Here is a 17,805-nt window from a genome sequence, read left to right on the forward strand (position 1 = left end):
TCACAACTATGGATGGAGCGGAGTTACCACGATCTATAAACTCCGATGTAGTCAAGAAATACTATGCCTAGAAAAAGAGGATTAAAAGCCCGCTAAGTCGAAAACCCTAAAAGGCAACTTAGGAAAAAATTAGGGCGTCTCGGTGGATCGAAAACTTGAAAAAGCAATTCAGGCAAAAATTAGGGACTAGTATAAAAAAATAGAACCCGATAAGTCGAAAACCCAAAAGGGAGGCTTAGGCAAAGTAGGGTATATCATCCCGGTGGACTAAGACTCGAAAAGAGCGGTTCAGGAAAAAATTAGGGATATCCAAAAGGCATGTGATTGCATCATTTATTTCATCCTACGACAAGAATTCAGATGGGAGTAATCAATTCAATCATCATCATCGGAAGCAAAGTATTCTGACCTCAAAGGCATAGGGATAATAGCATGTGTTGGGTTCAACAGGGATATGAATAAATTTGTCTTTTATTGCCATTTTTTATCTTCTTTGATTTCCGGTAATCTCTCCTTATGGGAATTACTTCCTTATGTACTAGTACCCATTTATGGGCCAAAAATCAATTAATAAAATTTGTTTTTCGAATCTCTTTATTTGCTTTTCAATTCTTCTGCTTGATTACAAAATGTCAACTATTTGTGAATAATGCATTGAAACGTTGGGCATAATAAAAAAAGGCTTTTAAAAGAAAACATATTTTACTTCGATTTTGAAAATGTCAAAGGGATCATATTTTTTCAATATTGCCTCTCAAGCAAAACACAGGGTCCATAAATCAACAGTCACAATCTAATCAACACGAGAGTTTTTCCCTTTTGAAAAAGTGCATCATACATTCCCGGATATCAAAAGCGTCATGACCTGTTCCATGGACATATCAAAATCTCAAGGGATCGGGGAGTCAAAATGTCACGAAAACACTGATTCCCACAAAGTCATGCATCGCATACTCATATTATAAAAGAGGCGTTAGCCCGAACACCGTATCATGCATAAGACATACATCAATTTAAAATATGCATACACATAAACATGCATATATAATACATGGCATATGACTTATGACCACTCTTAGAGGTTCAATCCCCAACTATACCAACACATTTCCCCATGCGGGAATACTAATTCGCCTTCCCCAATAAGTAACACTCTCGTAAGAACCTTTTCAATAAAGGACTTCCCCAACGAGCTCATTCATAATAAGTCTTCAAAAGAATTTACCCAGTAATTATATGGGGGTTTTCAATAAAGGACTTCCCCAACACTCTCGTACAAGGGATTATATCAAAGGATTATATCAAGGGGTTTTTTATCAAAGAAAACTATCAAAAGAATTATACCATAAATTTATCAAGGGGTTCTATTGGAATGTCATCAAGGGGATCAATCGAAATCTTATCAAGGGGTTTCACCATAATTATATAGGGGGTTTACCACGGGGTTTCATCACCAAGGGTTCCATCATAAGATGGCTTGGAGGCCAGCAGACTATCACGGATTGTCCAATCCTCGCTCATTTCCAGGGTCCACTAACTTCATGGTCAAAATTAGGGTTTCCTCTCTATATTTAACCATCTCCGCTTGGAGAAGATGAAGGCTCATTGTCATCATCATCTCAGTCAAGAGCTGATTAAATAGGGGCAGTTGTCGTACCCCAAATTTTGACCATCATATTCGTCCTTGCTACTAACTTAGGATGCAAGTCGCTAACGTATTCAGATTCCCATACAGGTCATTTGGTCAACTCCAATGACCTAAAAAGTCAAAGGAGGATCATTTTGAATTTTCTAAACCATTGATCCCATTTTTAGATAACCAATAAGTTAATATTATCCTAGGTCTTTTGGTTACTTGGTTTTAGGTTTGATTGGTTACTTGATTTTTTGATTAGGGTTAGTAATAGGGTTAATTAGGTTCTTATTAATATTAGTAAAATTAATGGGTTTTTATTAAAACTATTTATTTAAGTTATTAGGTTAGTTATTTATAAGTTAATAAGTTAGTTAAACTCTTGGTAGTTTATTTTATTTAAATCTAGTGGGGGTTGATTAAATTAATTAGACAAAATGAATGGGGTTTGATTAAGTATTTAAATTTTTAATTATTGTTTGGGTTAATTTGAGACTGGTCCAGGCCCATTCCATTCGGGCATGGCGAGTGATCCAATCCCTAAATTCATTGGGTCAAGCCAGACCCATCCCCATCATCTGAACTGGGTCAGATGTGACCCGCGTTCATCCCTCAATCTCCCCAGCAACCCCAATTCAAAAAAGCCTAACTCACGCAATTAGAAAACGAAAACGGATCAAAAGTTGGAATCAAAACTTTCTAAATTTTATTACAAAAGCGCTGAATAATTGATTTTACAAGGAAATCAGTCTCAATAAATTACAAATTCACAAACCCTAATTTAATAAAATCTCTAAAAATCAAATCTCAATTACAATCAAATTGAAACTTTCTAAGTACATAACAATCAGAATTAAAAACTTCCTAAAAACTACAAATCTAACTAAAACCTAAGACCTAAGATTAATCTATATAAACCTATGACTAAAACAAAGATAGGAGGGGAAAACCCTAGGATCGGTAGTAGCAACAACAATCCCCAACCTTCCCAAAAACTTCAAGAACTCAATCTATTAAGGTTGACATCAAACCCTAATCATACTTGAACCTGACCTCTACCATTTCAATCCATTGATACCTCACACCAGAATAAAGAAAAGAGATCAGAAGAGAAAGAAAGAAATAAAGGATTGGGAGAGGAATAAATAAATTAAAACTACCTTTTGAACCAGAATACTCCTCGATTTCATAGGTTGGATCTCTGACCCTTTTATTGAATTACTCCAAATCTTTACTTTGTATATGTGTTTCGGTCTCTGTTTAATCTTATTCAAATCTCTGTTTCTAGATATAGGGTTATGTATGCTTAATTTCGGTTAAGGGTTAGGGAAGAGTATTTGTTGTAGTTGAGGTTGGATTCATGATGCAAGGTTCATAAAGGTTCAATCTGGGCAAGTTAGGCGTTTCTGGAAAAGTGTTAGGGTTAGGGTTCATAACCATGAAGTTTAGGGTTCATATGAGAACCCTAGGGTTCATATGGGAAGAGGATAGGGTTCTGAAGAACCCTTAGGGTTCTTAGGGTTCGTGAGAACCCATGTAGGGTTCTTAGGCTAGAGAGGCTTCTGGGTTTAAGAAGTTGTTAGGGTTCATCTTATGAACCCTAGGGTTCATCGGGGGAACCTAAATATGAAGGTTGGGGGTGTTTTTGGGAAATCTCTGATGAACATTTGAAGATTCCGGTTGAAGATCAATCGAAACCTAGAGAATGAGGCGTTTTAGAGTGCGTAGAAGGAAGAAGGGGGTGGTCGGAGGGAGAGAGACGGGAGAGAGAGCAGGGAGCAGATGGAGTAAGAGAGAGAAAGAGGAGGGTAAAATGAAATGGATTTCAAAGGAAATCCATTTATATACCTCCCTAGGGACGCTTTAGATCTGAGACACGTGGGGACTCCAAAGACCTTCGGATGGTCATACTTTGACCTAATTCGATACTTGCGCGCTCATCCTCAGAACCATGCGCTCTCGATCATCACCCCTGATCAATTAACCCCTTAATGATCAACTGATCGTATGGCTTAGGACGAATTTGCGTTTCCCTTGGTCAATTCATCTAACAGTACTGGTTGAGAGTCAATTGTTGGCTCTTCTAGGTTGACTCGCGTACACTTTGGGCTTCAGAAAGCTATAGGCTTTCCTAATTGCACCCCCGTTTTCAAGCTCATTACTGACCCAATTCAGAATACACCCCCTCGTGTTTATTAATTTTTAGTTAATTAATTATTTAATTAACTATTAATTAGAATTTATCTATTTAATACTTAGAATTAATTCAATTAAAATAATAATTAGATTTTTTTATTATTTATTTATTCATGATAGTTTTTTTATTTAATTGATTTAATTAATTATAATAATATATTTTAATTAATTATGATTATATCATTATTAGGGTTAATTAAATCAGGAATTATGGGATAGAATCAGGAATAATTCTTAGGATTTTAAGGGATATAAAAATGAGATAAAATAGGGATAAAAGATATATCTTATGACGTATAATTTCATTTGTTTGTATTATATTTAATTTAATCTTTTTTATTATATTATTATATCATATTTAATTTATTTTCATTACTAAATTAAATGACATTTTCAAATTTAAGGGGACAAGGACATCGGATAAAAACATGGAATAAAATGCTAAAAGGTTTTCAGGGTTAAATCGGGATTGAAACCAGGATAAAGGGTTATGTCTAATATCTATATGATTCTTCATTTATTTTCTTTAAATAAATTTAAATATTATTTTTGCAATTGATAAATGGATAAAATCAATTGAAACTTACTTAAAATTGTAAGACCTCTAACCAAGTGTATTCATGAATTTTTTGAAATTGAGTATTTCTTCATCATACGTAAGAATTTTTCAAGGGATAAAAACAATCATTACATTGGTGTTACGTGAGAATTTCTAAATTTATGAATAATTGTGTGACGGTGAGATCGCCCTACTTGAAGTTGAAGAGTTCTACCTGAATATCTGAAATACGAAAAATGTCACCTTGATTATAACGATCTCGTAAATCAATCCAAATTTTGTGTTGCGTTCATTCAAAGAATGCCTTGAGCAATAATTTTTTACCCATGCCATTACATTGGTGTTACCGTCGATGCAAGAGTTAGTTAAATTCCTCTTGTTGTTTTAGAATTCAGTCAAGAAAACCTAGTATATTCTTTGATCGGGGAGCAACAGCAACCAATCTACTCCAAAAATGGTAAATGAGATTGTTTAGGGAAGGAGAAATAATAGTTATGTCGGGGTCATCACTAGAATGCATGATGTACTTTTTGGTGGTTTGATGGTGATTTGTGGTGGTTTTGGGATCAGAGGTGAGGGTTTTGCAGGGTGTCGTTAGAGATGTTATGTCAAAATCTTCCTCAATGGACTCCTTTGAAGGAGGCATGATGGTGAACGCGAGAGAAAAAGATAAACACAACTACTAAACCGTCACAAGAGCAACCTTCTCTGCTTTCTTTATACAAAAACTTAACATTGAAAGATATTCATTAAATAAAAAACCCCTTCAACGATAAACTAATTCAATGTTGGATATGTTTGCTTATCGTGTACCAAACCGTACACGATCACTTCTCTTAATTTTCTATTCATAATTTTCATCCTTCATCACTGTAAAAAGATAATAAAGCACTCCACAAATCAGTGACCTACTCGCCGGAACTCCTTCACGGTCGGGAAACCGGTCCCGCCGTTGTCCTAAATCCTATAACCACCTCATCGCGAAGGCACAGATGAAAATCGCCATCCGTCTCAGCTACTTCCGCCATCAAACACTCTTTACACACAGCACAACCACTTCCGCCGCCGTTTCCCATCTGCGCTCCCCTTCTCAAATACTCAACCGTGTCCATACTCTTCAAGAACGCCGCATCTCTTTCCTTGCATAAATTTAACATCCTTCGCTCCATTTCACCACGTTCAAAAAGCGAAGGCGCCACTGCAGACACCGACCGCGAATTTCCGTCAACAACACCGTCTCGACGCAGATGCATGAGTTTCTCGGATAGATTCTTTTTCTGCACCGGAGACTTCTTAGAGCGTCTAGACCGCTTAACATAGATATACTCAGCGCCGCCGTCACGAGTTACGGTGTCGAGGCTGAGCTTAGCCGTGAAAGGAATCTTCCGGTTAGTGTTATTGTCGGCTATAAAAACAGAAAACTGGTATGGCGAGATCCCAATCTTCTGACTGAGGATGAAGAGAATACTCTTGATATTCATAGTGGGGTCCACCATGAGAATTCCAAGGTCGAATTCTCGTTCGCCGTCGCAATAGACGACGGGAAACTGCTTACCTCCACCGTCAAAGATCATTTTCTGAAGAGTGGAATGGAATAACTCACCACACGCTATGGTTATTTGCGTGAGGTATAAAAGCAGAGGGTTTTATATTGGGACGCACTTAAGATGATTTGGTTAGTTGTAAGTCTAGTGAGGCGGTTAGCGAGCGATACCATTGGAAAAACAATTATTCGGTACGCTGAAGAATTTTGGGAATGTAAAAAGAAAATTAATATTTTAAGAAGAAAAAAAAAATTTGCTTTATGGAAATATTACTTATTTTAAAAGAGTAGAAAGTCGTGGTGAGGGATATTCTGGAGTGAGCATTGTCTAAGTCATAGCCGAGAGTGTGTTCGTGTGACTTGGAGCTAAAGTAAAGGCCAACTTCTAAACGTTACGTATGTATACCAAAAATAAATGCTTCATTTTTATTATCAGAAAAAAAAAGGCCCTTTCTTCGGTTCTATATCTTATATAATGATTGAACTTTAGGACATTTTTCGAATGAATTAAAAAATTAAATAAATTTAGAAATTTCCAAAGTTACATAAATTAAGTAACTGTCTTATCTTAATACTTAAAAATCAATACTATTAAAACTTCACAATTTTTAATTCTGAATAATATTATTGATTTTTATCAAAATATAAACTATTTTGTTAAACAATAAGTTTATTCCTTATTTTTTAATTAAATTTAGTTGGTCTTTGACCAAGTCTTAGTTTTATTTCTTTTTTATATCTAGAGAGAGAGGCATTATGTTACCCTCTAGATAAGAATAAGAAATATATTATGATTCAATGAGCTGTCGTCATAACAATGCACAATTTAATATGGTATCAAGAGTAGATAAACGGTCATGATTTCTCCTCCCAAGATTTGTCAATTTCTTTCTTTACATCCTTCTACATGTGGTGATTGATTTCCTTACTCATTCTTCACCATCTGTCTTCCTAAGATATTTTTTCATCTTTTCCTTATCATCTTTGCACTGGCTTTGCCCAGGTGTCCCTTTCCTACTCCTCTACCTCAAATCTCTTTATCTTTATTTCTTTTCATCATGTTTCAGCTTACTTCCTTTTCCCGATTTCGTCTTGTTTTTTCGGTGTTCTGTTTTCCTTCTCTCTCGATCTAAACGATACCGACATTTACCAATCCCCACATCTTGTTCTTGCACCTTTCTTCCCCAATTCCTCATTGTTTCCCACCTTTTTCTCACCTTCAAACGTCGTGTCGTCGAACTCCCCTCATCAACATTTCACAACATTTTTTCCATTTTTTCTTGTGATTTCATCATTTCAGCTTCATCATGGTCGATTCAGAGCAAAGTGATAATGAACATGAAACCCCTTCACCAAAACGTAATCAAAATTCCCAACCTTCTAGAAGTGATCAAATAGATATGCTTGATCCATTTTTCATGCACCCTTTTGATAATCCAGGACACGCCATTGTTACTCTGACTCTCACAAATCAAAATTATCACACTTGGTCTCGTCCCCTTAAAGTTGCTCTTCGTTCAAAGAACAAATTTGGGTTCATTGATGGAACCCTAATTCGATATACTACCTCTGAACGCAATTTCATGGCATGGGATCGATGCAACACCATGGTCATGGCCTGGATCACGAATTCTATCAGTCTAGAAATTGTTGAAAGCATTCTTTGGATGGAAATTGCGCAAGAAATTTGGGACAAACTCAAAGAGCGATATCATAATGGGGATATCTTCAGGATCTCCGAATTGCGAGAAAAAAATATGCCTTTTGGCAAGGTGACCAAAACATCTCTCAGTACTTCACTATGCTCAAGAAAATTTGGCAAGAGCTTGATAACTTTCGCCCTCTACCTACTTTCATTTGTGTTATCCCTTGTTCATGTTCCATGCTTACCACAATCAAAATCTAAAAAGACAATGATCAAGGATTGAAAGCTAGGATGATTCGTGCTTGGCACAATATAGGAAAGGAAAAGGTGAAATTGGATTGAAGAATTGCATAGCTTTGGAGCCTTATATTAGTTGGGTGAAGAAGATAGCAAAAAAATTCAAGATGCCATATGCTTATGAAAAACCTATATCCCTAATAATGGTGAAATCTCCCACTATCAAAGGCATAGAGGAGTTGCAAGAGGCTTTGGATAGGATGAAACTAGAAAGGACGATTGGGAAGACAAATTTCATACCTCACACCTTGAGAAAGTAGAATTGCAGAGGAAGTTAAAGGAAAAGGACGACCTGATAGAATTTCTTGAACAACGTGCTATGAAGAGATAAAGGGACCAAGAGGATTTATTTTCCTATAACAGTTCATCATCTACTCATCTTCCTACTTTTGGCGTTTGGAAGGGCATTGTAGACTAGCTCGTGATAGAGGAGGATGCTATGAAAAGAAACTATGAAAGAGAGATCAAAAGGCTTCACAAGAAGTATCAGCTTGGAGTTGGGTCGTCATCGGACATGATTCCATATATCTAGTTTCTTTCCATTTATAATCATTGAAATTGTGTTTCTAATTATAATCCTTTACTTTATTAATAAAATAAGATTTTCAGTACATCGAAACACATTATGATGTTTGCAATTTATGTCTTAAAGTTCCTTGGAAAATAATAATAAAAATCTTCATATTTGCATATCATGCATCATGTTGCTTCTTGGTCTTGCTTTGAGTAAGTTTTCCAGGGGTCTTATTTCTTTATGGGTCTTCATTCAAACAAGTTGTCTCACTGATATAATACTTGAGCTAACCAGTTTAAGAAGATGGATCACCTAGAGCAAGAGAATCGGGAACTCTGTGAAGAGGTGACTACTTTGAGGGGTAGTTATGAGAGGCTTACCGTTATCATGGAAACTTTGGTGGCTGCTCAGAATCATCCACCACCTCCTCCTCCTCAGACCCCGCTTCAAAGAACCGTGATTTCTGAAATTTTCGCAACTGTAAGACCCTAATTTTGACCCTAAGATCCCTTATGGCATCATGTTATTGCACAAGTGCATTGCCTCAAGGATCATAGCACGTTTGGCTCCTTAACCTTAAGGTTGGGACTTGTTTGAGTGGTTTGAGATCACCAAGCATGCTTGTATTGTATGTTATTGCTTTTATTATTTTATTACTAACCAAAAGCATAAAAATATGTCACTAACTCTTTTTGTTTTGAAGCTCAAGTGATCATATGCTCCACAATGCTTCTAGGAGGCTCCTAAGCCCAATGCAATGGCTAGATGAAGATGAGAAAAAACATGAAAATGGTCCACAAAGTTCCTAATCATCATATATGTCTCCCAAGTATCTCAATTTTCCAATTTGATCAAGATAACCCAAAGGGCTTGAAGATTGTTTCCCAAGGAAACCCTAATTTCACTATGCTTTGACTGTGCCTTGCCCATGAAGCAATCTCAACCTCTGATCAAATTTAATCAAGGGAAGTTCTTTCATTTATCATTTTATGCATATATGAGCCTATTTGAGGTCCCTCAATCATTTTTTCATCAAGATTGGAAGTTTGACCTTGAAAAGTTGTCTAGTTAAGTCATCTGACTAAGCTGAGGATCAATGAGATATAATTTTTGATGTGTTTGTCAAATGAATATGACCCAAAAATAAAACATGTTCCTAAGAACCATATTAACAACTTTAATGTTCATCAAAAATACATTTGAATCTTGGAAGGTCACCATTCATTTCAAAACATTATAGGTCATTTTGACTGAAACCCTAATTTTAGGTCAACTTACCAAGGGCATAACATTCTCAATGTTTATGCTTTTGAGGTGAGACCAAAGGAATTGGAAATCTAGGTATGTCTAATTCAAATGTTATATTGGACAAAACTTCATAATCCTAAAGGAAATACATGTGATATTGCAAAACATTTAAGGTCATCTTGGACTTAATTCATTGAATGTGAAAAAGTACCCAACTTCAAATCCCCATAAATTTGTCATAGAAAATCCAAATGATGTAAACTTTGTGTCTAGATTGACCATATTGAAAAGATCTACAACTTTTGTGTTGGAGAGGTTTTCATTTGAAGCTTGTATCATGAGGACAGAGGGGTTTGATCAAGCTTACTTTTGGTTAACTTTTTCAAAGTGATTTGAATATGTTTTACACTTGAATTTTCCAAGCCAACTTTGATCAATTTGCACATGCCAAATGATTTTTTTGTCCAACATGACTTTTGTTACTTATTTCAAGAGATTTCCAACCATTACTCAAAATAGTCCTTGGGGTCTACCATTTTTGAGTTTCAAATTTCTTTTCATTTATGTGCATTCTTGATATTTTATGTTGAAACTTGAAATGCAAATCCTTTCCATCCAATGTACACGACCACATGCTTTCTATGTGAAATCAGCAAGCTTCTTCAGCCATCCATGGGGCTCTCACACGTCCACAAAGGCCCACGCACTCAAAATTCAAATCCCATGCACATGAGCAAAGTGTGATGATCAGATGCATTCAATTATAAATAGAGGCTTCTTCTCCTTCATTTAGCAACCTTTTGGGGATCCCATATGTTCCTGCACTGAAACCACACCCTCACCAAAGGAATCATTCACCATTTTTTTTTCCAGATTTTCGAGCTTGAAATTCAGTAACATTAGCTGAGTTTCAAAGCTAGATTCCTTAGCCAATCATCTTCCATACATTCAGAGATCAAAAAGGAGCAAAGAGTTTGAAGAACTCGTGGCCAGAAGCTCACTATTTCAAAGGTATAAACTCAAACTGTTTGGATCTGAAACTCCTAATTCAATGTAGTTTTCTTGTGTTTTGGTGGTTCTCTGAAGTCCTCATACTTGAGACAAGCTTCTGGTGCATTCAATTTTCCATTTCATGAACAATTCGTGTGGACACCATGATTTTCTCCTTCATCTTTTTCAAAATATAGAAAGAATGAAAGAAATCCAATGGTACAATGATGATCTACATCACACGAGCTTCATTTTCATGCCTTTGTTTTTCATTTTTGATAAGTTTCATTTTCCTGCAAATCTGGCCGGAGTTTGTGTGGTTGATTGGAGAAGATGGTGGTTTCCACCACTACCACCACGTGTTATGATCCCTGGCCCTTGGATCTCTCTCTCACGATCTAATCTTGTGCGTTCATTTCAATTACTTGTTATAATGCACCATGCTTCGTTGTTGACTCGAGCCTACCATGCATCATCAGATCCAAGCCGTGCAGTGTGCCACGTCAATTAATGAATTTGGATCCGGTGGCTCTGTTTTTTCGCTTATTTCATTTTTTCTTTTATTTTCTTTTAATTCATTCTGTTTTCAAAAATTCATTAAAAATCCATATGAAGTCAGAAAAATATGAGACCAACTTTGAAATTTTTCTTGAAAAATCTAGTTTCATATTATGATTTTTAATTATTTTTATGACTTCATTTGATATTTTTCATGAATTATTTGGTTTTTAATGGTTTTAATTCTTTTTAAAATACTTTCTGACTTTTAAAAAATACAAAAATATTTTCATAGCATCTATAGATCATGATAAGTCAATGAAAAATAGTCTCAACAATTTCTTGTTTGTTTTGAGATTATTTGAGATTTTAATTCATAATATGCTTTTTTTTTTGTTTTTAATTGGTTTTAATTACTTTCTGATTTTAAAAATTTGTGAGAAAATTAGTCAAAGTTTGTTTGACTATGTTAAACCTATAAGAATTTAATTGGACTCATTGAAGTTGTTTTGAATTGAATTTGAGGTTCAACTTTGTTTGTTTATTTTTTATTTGTATTTTCTTTTAATTCAAAAAATACCAAAAAAATATCATTTACTTCTTGACTTGTTATATTCATTACTCTTCTGTTTGGTGTTGATCAAGGTTAATTTGATTCAACTTTGATCAATTGGGATTGGTTGTTGACTTCTTACCCCCTCCCTTTCATCTTCATCCCTTTCTTTCCCTCAATGGCCAATGAGTTAAAGTCTTGAGGTTGGTCTTGACAAATGGAAGTTTAATCTTCTTTGATCTAAACCAAACTCAATTTGATCCATGACCAAGTGAGTTATTTTGTGTCAAAGATAGGTTACTTCTTGGTCAAGCAAATAACCAAAAGTCAATACAAGGCCCTTCCCCTTTTGTTTGGCATGACAAGTTTATGAAGCTTGGCTTACTAGTCATGACCTCTAACTTTTGTTCTTTCCCTATATTATTATTGACCGGCCTTAGATAGGTGTGACTACTATATTAGTCCATTTACGATTGCTTAACATAGCGCTACATTGTCTTATGACAAGCTAACATAACCTTACTAACTACTAACTTTAATTTGAGCTTTTAAATTCTTGTCATTTACTTTTAATGTCATTTATTTCTTGCTCATTATTCATCTTGATTTTCATCTTTGCTCATTTGAGCATATATTTTATGTTTATGTCATTTTTCTTTTGCTCATTTGAGCCCGTTATTGTATATAAATATGTTGCTATTTTGTGTTGTTTGTGTTTGTTTTAATGTGAACCAAAATGCAAAAGGAGAAAGGACTTAGAATTAGGATTTACCCAAGCTTAAAGGAGTTCAAGAGCAACTAGGCCTCACGCCTTTAGAATGCAAAATGTGTTGAAGAGCAACTAGGCCTCATGCCTTTAGAATGCTAAAATTCAAAGTTGACCTCAAAGGACTTCTCCTCAAACTTATTCTTTGTACATTCCCTTTATTATGTTGTGAGCTTTTTGATGTGTGCTTTTGTGTGATAGGAACCTCATATTAAGATTGTGAAAAGAGGACCATTGTCATGAGTAGCCAAGTTAAGAGCCAAGCCAAATGAAGATCCTAGGAGCTTGAATTCAAACTATTGATTGCTTGTTTTGTGTGATAAATCCAAAGGAAAGGAGCATCTTGAGTCATCTCTATGACTCCAAGAAAAGGAACTCCAAGGGTTATCTTTCCCCTCTTATCTTTGTTTGCTTTAGAAATAGCCCTACTCTCTTCTCCCCACTCTAACCAAGCCAAAAATCATTTTCAAAACTTTGACTTTATTTCAAATTAGAAACCTAGGCCTTAGGCCTTTGACTATTCAAAACCATTTTCATAAACACTCATTGTGAATAAACTTTAATCCAACTTTGACCTCACTTTGTAAATAAATCTAACTTGTAAATATAACCCATTTCAATTTGTTTTTGTGGTTCCAATGGCCACTTGTTAAAACTTTTCAAAAATATTATTCATAGGTTTGAGTTATCATAGTGGTTGATGTAAATCTCACCTCATCCTTAGTGTTGGATTATAAGCCTTCCATGCTTATTATAGGGTTAACCCCTCACTAGCATGTTGAAGCCTTCCTCACAAGGTGGATTGTTGGTTTAGGTTGAGTTTTCTCCCTTTGATAACAAAAGACCTTAAGGCTTTTGATTAAAATCAATTCACCAACCTTTGAAACTTTTACCACGAACTACGAGGTTTTGATCCTCCTTTGTGATTGTACGTAGGCAATGGGTTCACCCATTCAAACAACAAAATTTGTAAATATAATCTATTCTCTTCTCATCCCTCCAATATTTTGCACAAATCTTTTCACAGATACCAACCTACAACAGATATTTGCAAAAAGGGTTCCCTTAGAGTACTAAGGATGTTTTGGGTGCGTAAAACCTTCCCATTTCATAACCAACCCCTTTACCTAGATGTCTGACATTTTTATTAGTTTTTGATTTGAAAAACTTCTTACTTGGCTTTTGGTCGCTTTTTAGCCTTTCCTTTGGACAAATAAAAGTGCGGTGGCGACTCGAATTGTATGTTGACTTTTGGTTTAGTCAATAAACCTAAAGGTAACGAAAACCCCGCTACAAAAAAGTGGCGACTCAGCTGGGGACAATCAAGCCCCGTGGGTTTAGCCTACTTTTGGCTTGTATGTGTTGTATGTTTATATTTATTTGTGGCATATTTTTGTGCAAATTTGGGATGAATGTATTGTTTGTAATGTATGAATTGCTTGACATATTAATTGCTTGTATGCTTGGTGGTTTCTTGTGAGATGAGTTCTATACCCGAACTCGAGTGCACTTATGATAGGAGAATGGCATAGTCTTGTTGACTTATATGGAGTTATTCCTTAACAAGTTGACTTGCAAGTCCATTCACTTGGTGGAGGTTTGATTGGGATCACTAATGTCACACAAGTAGTCGTGGTTAGGCATTACCCTTTCCAATATGAACCCTAGAAACCAAGGACCTTAGATACCTAGTATAAGACCCTAATTTTTACCCTAAGATCCCTCATGGCACCATGTTATTGCACAAGTGCATTGCCTCAAGGATCATAGCATGTTTGGCTCCTTAACCCTAGGGTTGGGACTTGTTTGAGTGTTTTAAGACCACCAAGCATGCTTGTATTGTATGTTATTGCATTTCTTATTTGATTACTAACCAAAATCACAAAAATATGTCGCTAACTCTTTTTGTTTTGAAGCTCAAGTGATCATGTGCTCCACAATGCTCCTAGGAGGCTCCTAAGCCAAATGCAATGGCTAGATGAAGAAGAGAAAAAGCATGAAAATGGTACACAAAGTTCCTAATCATCAGATATGTCTCCCAAGTATTTCAATTTAATAATTTAATCAAGATAACCCAAAGGGCTTGAAGATTGTTTCCCAAGGAAACCCTAATTTCACTGTGCTTTAACTGTGCCTTGCTGATGAAGCAATCTCAACCTCTGATCAAATTTAATCAAGGGAAGTTCTTTCATTTATCATTTTATGCATATATGAGCCTATTTGAGGCCCCTCAATCATTTATTCATCAAAGATTGGAAGTTTGACTTTGAAAAGTTGATCAATCAAGTCATCTGACTAAGCTGAGGCCGAATGAGCTATAATGTTTAATGTGATTGTCAAATGAAGATGACCCCAAAATAAAATATGTTCCTAAGAACCATATGAACAAATTTCATGTTCATAAAAAAAATCCATTTGAAGCTTGGAAGGCCATCATTCATTTCAAAACATTATAGGTCACTTTGACTGAAACCCTAATTTTGGGTCAACTTACCAAGGACATAACGTTATCAATTTTTATGATTTTTAGTAGATATCAAAGGCATTGGAAATATTGAGATGTCTTATTAAAATGTTATGTTGGACAAAATTTCATAATCCTAAAGGAAATACATGTGATAATGCAAAACATTATAGGTCATCTTGGACATAATTCATTGAATTTGAAAAAGTACCCAACTTCAAATGCCCATAACTTTGTCATAGAAACTCCAAATGATGCAACATTTGAGTCTAGATTGACCACCTCGAAAATATATACAACTTTGTTGTTGTAGATTTTCTCATTTGAAGCTTGTATCATGAGGAAATAGGGGTTTGATTAAGCTTGCTTTTGGGTTAATTTTTCAAAGTGATTTGAATATGTTTTGTACTTGAATTTTCCAGGCTAGTTTTGATCAATTTTCACATGCCAAATGATTTTTTACCCAACATGACTTTTGTTACTTATTTCAAGAACTTTCCAACCATTACTCACAATAGTCCTTGGGGTCTACCATTTGGGAGATTCAAATTTATTTTCATTTAGGTGCATTCTTGACATTTTATGTTGAAACTTGAATTGCAAGCATTTATCATTCAATGTGCACGACCGAATGCCTTTCACATGATCTCAACAAGCTTCTTCAGCCATCCATGGGCCTCTCACACGTCCAAAAAGGCCCATGCATCCAAAAATTCAAATCCCATGCACATGAGCAAAGTTTGAACTCAGCCACATTCAGCTATAAATAGAGGCCTCATGAGCTTCATTTCACAACCTTTTGGAGATCCCACATGCTGCAGAACTGAGATCGTAACCCTCACGAAAGGAATCACTAACTTTTTTTCAGATTTTCGAGCTTGAAATTCAGTAACATTAGCTGAGTTTCAAAGCTAGATTCCTTAGCCAATCATCTTCCATACATCCAGAGGTCAACAAGGAGCAAAGAGTTTGAAGAATTCGTGGCCAGAAACTCATCAATTTGAAGGTATCAACTCAAACTTTTTGGATCTAAAACTCTTAATTTAATGTAGTTTTCTTGTGTTTCTGTGGTTCTCTGAAATCCTCATACTTGAGGGAAGCTTTTGGTGCATTCAATTTGCCATTTCATGAACAATCCGTGTGGACACCATGATTTTCTCCTTCATCTTTCTCTCAATATAGGAAGCATGAAAGAAATCCAATGGTATAGTGATGATCTACATCACAAGAGCTTTATTTCCATGTCCTTATTTTTCATTTTCGTTGAGGTTCATTTCTCTGCAAATTTGGCCGGAGTTTGTGTGGTTGGCCGGAGAAGATGGTGGTTTCCACCACCACCACCACGTGTGCATGCTTATGGCCATTGGATCTCCCTTCCACGATCTAATCTCACGCGTCTGTTTCAATTACTTGTTTTAATTCGTTGTGTTGCACGTTTGACTTGGGCCTACCGTGTATCCTTAGATCCAGGCCATGCATTAGTGCCACGTCAATTAATGAAGTGGATCTAGTGGCTCTGCATTTTTCGCTTATTTCATTTTCTTTTTATATTTATGTTAATTCATTATATTTTCAAAAATTCATTAAAAATTCATATGAAGTCAGAAAAATATGAGACCAACTTTGAAATTTTTCTTGAAAAAAATCTAGTTTCATATTATGATTTTTAATTATTTTTGTGGCTTCATTTGATATTTTTCATGAATTATTTAGTTTTTTAATGATTTTAATTCATTTTCAAATGCTTTCTGACTTTTAAAAAATACCAAATATTTTCATAGCATCTATGGGTCATGATAAGTCAATGAAAAATAGTCTCAACAATTTCTTATTTGTTTTGAGATTATTTGAGATTTTAATCCATATTATGCTATTTTTGGTTGTTTTTAATTGGTTTTAATTATTTTCTGATTTCAAAAATTTGTGAGAAAATTAGTCAAAGTTTGTTTGACTATATTGAACCTATGAGTATTTAATTGGACTTTTTGAAGTTGCTTTGAATTGAATTTGAGGTTCAACCTTGTTTGTCTTGAGGTTGGTCTTACAAATAAGAAGCTTAACCTTCTTTGATCCAAACCAAACTCAACTTGATCCATGATCAAGTGAGTTATTTTGTGTCAAAGATAGGTTACTTCTTGGTCAAGCAAATAACCAAAAGTCAATACACGGCCCTTCCCCTTTTTGTTTGGCCTGACAAGTTTATGGACCTTATCTTACTAGTCATGACCTCTAACTTGTGTTCTTTGCCTATATTCTTATTGACCGGCTTCAGATAGGTGTGACTACTACATGAGTCCACTTACGATTGCTTAACATAGCGCTACATTGTCTTATGACAAGCTAACATAACTCTACTAACTACTAAGTTTAATTTGAGATTTTTAAATTCTTGTCATTTACTTTTAATGTCATTTATTTCTTGCTCATTATTCATCTTGCTTTTCATTTTTCTCACTTGAGCACATATTTTATGTTTATGTCATTTTTCCTTTTGTTCATTTGAGCCCATTATTGTATATAAATATATTGCCATCTTATGTTGTTTGTGTTTGTTTTGATGTGAACCACAATGCAAAAGGAGAAAGGACTTAGAATTAGGATTTACCCATGCTTAAAGGAGTTCAAGAGCAACTAGGCCTCATGCCTTTAGAATGCAAAATATGTTGAAGAGCAACTAGGTCTCATGCCTTTAGAATGCTAAAATTCAAAGTTGACCTCAAAGGACTTCTCCTCAAACTTATTCTTTGTCCATTCCCTTTATTATGTTGTGAGCTTTTTGATGTGTGCTTTTGTGTGATAGGAACCTCATCTTAAGATTGTGAAAAGAGGACAATTGTCATGAGTAGCCAAGTTAAGAGCCAGGCCAGATGGAGATCCTATGAGCTTGAATTCAATTTAT

The 17,805-nt window shown here is 35.2% G+C and overlaps 1 pseudogene; it reads right to left on the minus strand.

The window, feature by feature from the left end:
• Positions 1-5,071: 5,071 nt before the first annotated feature.
• Positions 5,072-6,161, minus strand: LOC127091396 (uncharacterized; annotated as a pseudogene).
• Between the last annotated feature and the right edge of the window lie 11,644 nt (positions 6,162-17,805).

This window comes from Lathyrus oleraceus, chromosome 6 (genome assembly GCF_024323335.1).
Source record: "Lathyrus oleraceus cultivar Zhongwan6 chromosome 6, CAAS_Psat_ZW6_1.0, whole genome shotgun sequence".
NCBI classification, from domain to species: Eukaryota; Viridiplantae; Streptophyta; class Magnoliopsida; order Fabales; family Fabaceae; genus Lathyrus; species Lathyrus oleraceus.